At 50.6% G+C, this 6,647-nt stretch overlaps 1 non-coding gene across 1 annotated transcript; it reads left to right on the forward strand.

The window, feature by feature from the left end:
• The first annotated feature begins 2,486 nt into the window (after positions 1-2,486).
• TRNAG-UCC lies at positions 2,487-2,558 on the forward strand. Its single transcript has one exon. It is a non-coding gene; the product is annotated as a tRNA-Gly (tRNA).
• Positions 2,559-6,647: the final 4,089 nt, after the last annotated feature.

Below are 6,647 nucleotides of genomic sequence, written 5' to 3' on the forward strand. Positions count from 1 at the left end.
CATTTATTGTCTCTCTGTTCTCTCCTTCTTCTCCCCCCAATTCCTCATCTCCAATGTCTCTGCCTTTCTCCTCTTGCTCCCTCTCCCCTGCCCTTTCCCAGGAACTCACAGTCTACAGCATTTAGGACAAGCCAGAGCTCCCATGTTCTGCACATGAGCCTATGTCAGAGGACGTGGGACCCCGGTCAGAACCAGTCACCAGATCAATATGACCCTTTATGAGCGACTTCTGTGCCTGCTCTGCAATTTACATCTCCCCTGCCCCCCCCCACAAACAGGGTGGGGGTACAGCTCTAACTGAGAGGCCTAACAGGAGAAATTTCAGCCCAAAGACAAATTTGGGTGAAATGTTGAGAAATGAAGAGCCCCCCAAATCCCCAGAACTCTAGTGTCACCCCCATGGCACCAGCACAGGGAACCCAGTGAAATGGGGTTACAGAATACAAGGGGGGAGGCAGCAGGGAGAGAGGTGACAGGGAATCTCTCTTTTTCTTTCTCTCGTCACTTTCTGTTCTTCTCTTTCCTTCCAGGAACTGCAGTCACAGCAGGGAGGGGTTTGTCTCCGTGTTTGTCACGGAGGTGGTGGAAGTGATGGATTCTGTGACTTCCTGCAACCTCCGTAACTTCTGCAGTGGGCACAGTGGCTGACTCCAGGGCCACTCAATCAACTGGCTCCAGGGACCGCCCAAGCAGCGGCCAATGCGGCTGGCCCTGGGGACCACTTGACCAGTGGTCCCGAGGGCAGCAGGAGCAGCCACAGCTTGGTGGCCTCTGGCAGCTCTTCTGGGGTGGCCAGAGCAGCAGCTGGCCCCCTGGGGCTCCCCCCTGCCCTAGCAGCAGCTGGAGTGGCAGCGACTCTCAGGGCTTCTCCCCTGCTAGCTGGTGCTCATTATCCATCAAATAAATCAAAACACTTCCCCCTGCAAGTGGATTTAGCCCGGGACCCTCAGAGTCAGCAGCTGTTATGCCCCCACTGAGCTCTCTGGCCAGGTGTCCTAGTGCCGGGAGCCTCCGATGTAGATCCTAAAATAGCGTTTTTGCACCAGGGGCGGCTGAAATTTTAGACCAGACATTGTAGCTCCACCGTTATTTTACTGAATTGCTTCAAAACAGCAAGTGTAGAAAGTCTCCTAAGTGCCAGGCTCTCTGCCATGGAAACAGCTGTCCCTGCTCTGCAGGAGTCTGTGCGTTCCACCCAGCAACGTACACACCTGCTCCGCACTGAAGGGGGGTCAGACAGTGACAGTAACGCAAATCTTCAGACTATTAACCCAGGTCCCTTTCTTTAACCCAGGATGTGCCAGTCACCTGTTAGCCATGGCGTTATCTTCATCTTCAAATACCTCTCAGGACATTTAACAGAGGAAGTGAAACCCCCTCCCCCGAATCGCTCCCTGTTGAGGTGTTGTACCATACCTGCCCCTGGAGACTGTCTGGTTTTATACTCTTAGAGCTTTTTCTCTTCAAACCCCTTATCCCAATCTCTGGGCCAACCTCCGCATTTCAGAGTTTAGAATTTACTCTCATCACCCTCCTATGGCACTTTCCATGTGAATTGGGCAAAGGAAGTGGGGGAAGCTCCATGGCTAATGAAAACCAACGCTCTGGGTGAGGCCTGACCTCACACCCACAGCTGTATTTCCCCCTGCATGAGCCACTATAGGTGCTTCTTAGACAAACTTGGGCTGTAGGTGGTTATGTGTGTCTGTGCTTCACCACTTTGGCTGCTCTGTGAAAAGCTGATGGTTCAAACAGAAGCTGGTGGGTTTTTGTTTTGTTTTAAGCAATTAGAGTCTAGTACATTTTAACAGGCAGAAAATGTCCTATTCTGGTCTAGCCCCATTTGACTCCTTCTGTCCAGCTTCTTCCTTCCCCCTCAGTGTCTTTCCTTCCCCATTGGGGACATGCAGAGATGAACCCCAGTCAGTCTGTGTCACAGAGAGTCTGTATCTCCTAAGGAATGTGAGTGAAGGATTCCAGCTGAATTAACACCGCTCACCTGGGTTAGAAACATTTGTTTCTTTCGAGCAGATAGTGGGAAATGGGACATTAATTCAGACCCAGGAGGCAAGGCAGAGGCTTCATGATCCTGATCTCCAGGAAGGGAGAGAGGATCCCCAGGAAGGAACAGAGCTTCCTTTAGACTCAAGCTGGGTCTCCTGGAAGTTGGAAAAGACCCTTGGTCACTGAGGATCTCATGGGATCGTGCTGCTCCAGAGGCTCGAGAGTCCTGGGTGCGGGGAGGGTGTCACTGCACAGTCTGAAATGGAAGGGAGGACCCTGGAAGGGAAGGGGAGGAACAGAAAATGGAGAGGAATGAAACAGAATAAACGCCTCTTCTCTCTCCCCTCCCCGACCCAGCAAGAACTGTTATCAGCGGGGAAACTCCCCACCATGAACGGCAGAGACCACAGAGACATTTGCCTCATGCTGAGAAGTAAGGTGACCAATCACCAAGTGTGAAAAATCAGAGACTTTCACTAGATGCATTGGTGGTATAGTGGTGAGCATAGCTGCCTTCCAAGCAATTGATCTGGGTTTGATTCCCAGCCAATGCAATGATATGATGATTCTTCCACTGGGAATTGGTTTAGTTTCAGTTTATCAATGGAATGAGAGAATCAGTGTCCCAAATCCCAACAGGTCATTAAACACTCTGTGGAGGAAAAAAGGGGTGGGACTATATAATAAGCAGTTGGAGTCATCCTGGTATTACAATGCTTGGTTTATTATTTTTTTTTTAATTCCTTTACTTCCCTCTCCCTTTTAGACTCAGAGCCTTTAAGGTCAGAAGGGACCAGTGTGATCATCTAGTCCGACCTGCTGCACCTTGCAGGCCAAAAGACCCCACCCACCCACTCCTGGAATAGACCCGGGAGGGGAGGCAGCTCTGTGCACTGCCCCTACCCCAGGCAGCACATGGAGGCCCTCTGCTCCCCTCCCCAATGGGTGTGCAGAGATGTGCCAGCAGCACTAAGGTGGCTCCATGCCCACTCTACATCTGTCCCTCTGTGCCACTCCCAGAAGTGGCTGGCATGTCCCAGCATCCCCTGGGGTGGGGGGAGTGTCTCCACGTGCTGCCCCTGCCCCGAGCACCAACTCCGCAGCTCCCATTGGCCAGGAACTGTAGCCAATGGGAGCTCTGGGGGCAGCGCCTGCAGACAGCAGCACATGGAGATCCCCTGGCCCCACTCATCTAGGAGCTGCTGCCAGAGGGTTGTGTGTACCGGTCACTTTGGGAGCTGCATCACCCCTCCTGCACCCCACCCCCACCCCCAGCGCAGAGCCCACACCCAAATTTCCTCCCAGAGCTTTGCTTGTCTTCCTTTCACCAGAACCATCCTTCTTCTCCTGGGCTGCAAGTAGCCACCCCTGGGAAGCCAAGAGGCAGGCACAGGATTCTGCCAGGTAAGTGTCCCCCAGCACCGCGATGGACAGTGCGATGAAGGTAAGTCTTCCCGAGGCAGAATGAACTGCAATGCAGCGAACCACTGGCCAGATGGTTGGGGCGAAGGGCATTCACTGGAGGTACAAGCTTGTGAGTGACTCCTGAGCACAGGGCCCCTTCCCCTTTTAAGGACCTGCTCCTCATGGCCTGCGACTGGAGATGACTTGGCTGCATCTGGTGGGTCACACTCCACCTTGGGCAGTGTCCATGCAGGGTCCATGCTCTGGGTGTGTGAGTGCTGCCTAATGAGAGTCCCAGACACCTTCTCTATCTAGGAGCTCTTCTGATCTTCCAGCTGTTCAACCAGCCCCTTCATCCCACAAGCATTGCAGGAGGGAGCGGGAGGGGGAGGGGGAAAGCCACTTCACAGGCATTAAGAGAGGGAGAGGAGACAAAAATGGGAATGAGGGAAGTATAACAGACCTATTGAGCATAGAAATCACTGCTGCTCCTACAACAGCAGGGACAGGCCACTAGGAGCTGGGAAAAATTAAGCCATCATGTTTCTGTCTGGTTTTGAATCAAGGACCTTTTGCATGTTAGGCAAACACGATAACCACTACACTACAGAAACTCTATTGCAGGACTTTGCCCTTCCCTTCATTAGAACAGAAGAATGGCCAGACTGGGCCAGACCAAAGGTCCATCCATCCCCATATCCTATCTGCCAACAGTGGCTAATGCCAGGTGCCCCAGAGGGACTGAACCTAACAGGTAATGATCAAGTGATCTCTCTCCTGCCATCCATCTCCACCCTCTGACAAACAGAGGCTAGGGACACCATTCCTTACCCAGGCTGCCTAATAGCCATTAATGGACTTCACCTCCATGAATTTATCTGCAAAAATAATGAGGAGTACTTGTGGCACCTTAGAGACTAACAAACTTATTTGAGCATAAGCTTTCGTGGGCTAAAATCCAGTATTTTTTCATGTTCTCTGTGTGTATATATATCTTCCTGTGGAAAATACAGCAGGAAGATATATATACACACAGAGAACATGAAAAAATGGGTGTTGCCATCCACACTATAATGAGAGTGAGCAGTTAAGGTGAGCTATTATCAGCAGGAGAAAAAAACCTGTAGTGACAATCAGGATGGCCCATTTCCCACAGTTGACAAGAAGGTGTGAGTAACAGTAGGGGGACAAATAAACATGGGGAAATAGTTTGACTTTGTGTAATGACCCACCCACTCCCAGTCTTTATTCAAGCCTAATTTAATGGTGTCCAGTTTGCAAATTAATTCCAATTCAGCATCTCTTGTGGGAGTCTGTTGTTGAAGGTTTTTTGTTGTAATATTGCGACTTTTAGGTCTGTAATTGAGTGACCAGGGAGATTGAAGTGTTCTCTGGCTGTGTTTGAATGTTATAATTCTTGATGTCTGATTTGTGTCCATTTATTCTTTTATGTAGAGACTCTCTGGTTTGGCCAATGTACATGGCAGAGAGGCATTGCTGGCACATAATGGCACATATCACATTGGTAGATGTGCAGGTGAATGAGCCCCTGATGGCATGGCTGATGGTGATTAGGTCCTATTATGGTGTCCCCTGAATAGATATGTGGACACAGTTGGCAACGGGTTTTGTTGCAAGGATAGGTTCCTGGGTTAGTGTTTTTGTTGTGTGGTTGCTGGTAAGTATTTGCTTCAGGTTGGGGGGCTGTCAGTAAGCAAGGACTGGCCTGTCTCCCAAGATCTGTGAGCGTGAGGGATTGTCCTTCAGCATGGGTTGTAGATCCTTGATGATGCACTGGAGAGGTTTTAGTTGGGGGCTGAAGGTGACGGCTAGTGGGGTTCTGTTACTTTCTTTGTTGGGCCTGTCCTGTAGTAGGTGACTTCTGGGTACTCTTCTGGCTCTGTCAATCTGCTTCTTCACTTCAGCAGGTGGGTACTGTAGTTGTAAGAATGCTTGATAGAGATCTTGTAGGTGTTTGTCTCTGTCTGAGGGGTTGGAGCAAATGCGGTTGTATCTTAGAGCTTGGCTGTAGACAATGGATTGTGTGATGTGGTCTGGGTGAAAGCTGGAGATGTAGGTAAGTACAGAGTTCAGTATGTTTCCGGTATAGGGTGGTGTTTATGTGACCATCGATTAGCACAGTAGTGTCCAGGAAGTGGATCTCTTGTGTGGATTGGTCCAGGCAGAGGCTGTAGGTGGGATGGAAATTGTTGAAATCATGGTGGAATTCCTCAAGGCTTTTCTTTTCCATGGGACCAGCTGATGAAGATGTCATCAGTGTAGCACAAGTAGAGTAGGGGCATTAGGGGACGAGAGCTGAGGAAGCGTTGTTCTAAGTCAGACATAAAAATGTTGGCACACTGTGGGGCCATGTGAGTACCCATAGCAGTGCCGCTGACTTGAAGGTAAACATTGTCCCCAAATGTGAAATAGTTATGGGTGAGGACAAAGTCACAAAGTTCAGCCTCCAGGTTTGCTGTGACATTATCGGGGATACTGTTCCTGACGGCTTGTAGTCCATCTTTGTGTGGAATGATGATGGAGCGTCTACATAGCCAGACGATCCTGCTGTCAGGGTGCCAATGCCTGAGATGATGGGGCATCCAGGATTTCCAGGTTTATGGATCTTGGGTAGCAGATCGAATAACCCTGGTTGGGGTTCTAGGCTGTCTTATTGCCAAGGGACGGAGAAACTCAGCCAGCCGCAGGGGGTGCATAACACCGCCCTAGTGTGGGGGTGACAGTGCCTCCAAGATCCTGACACCCCTATTGGTTCCACTGCTGGTTGTTTTCCTTTTCCGGTGGGACTTTGGGCAAGTTGCTCCCCCCTCTAGGGCTCCGATCCCAGCAGGCAAATGGGGATTTAATACCTTCCCGCTATTGGAAAGTGCTGGGAGAATCCCCCAGCCAAAGCTGCTCTGACAGCGCTAAGCAGCATCTGACCATTCAAGGTCAGAGCGCACTGCCCAGGAGGAGGAGTGTTTGGCTCTGGGGTTTCACTTCAGCCCAGTCTAGAGAGAGGGGCCCAGCCATGGGGTTTGGCTCAAGAAGACCAAGTCTCCAATTCGTTAAGGGCATTCTGAATTCCAGTCCTGAGCTCCAAAGTGCTTGGTGTCATTTGCACATTTTAGAAGCATGATCTCCACTCCATTTTCCAAATCATTCATGAAACTATTGAATAGTACCGGATCCCGGACTGATCCCTGCCGGACCCACGAGGTGCCCCCTCTCCATTGGGC

Source organism: Mauremys reevesii, linkage group 14 (genome assembly GCF_016161935.1).
Source record: "Mauremys reevesii isolate NIE-2019 linkage group 14, ASM1616193v1, whole genome shotgun sequence".
Classification (NCBI taxonomy): Eukaryota; Metazoa; Chordata; order Testudines; family Geoemydidae; genus Mauremys; species Mauremys reevesii.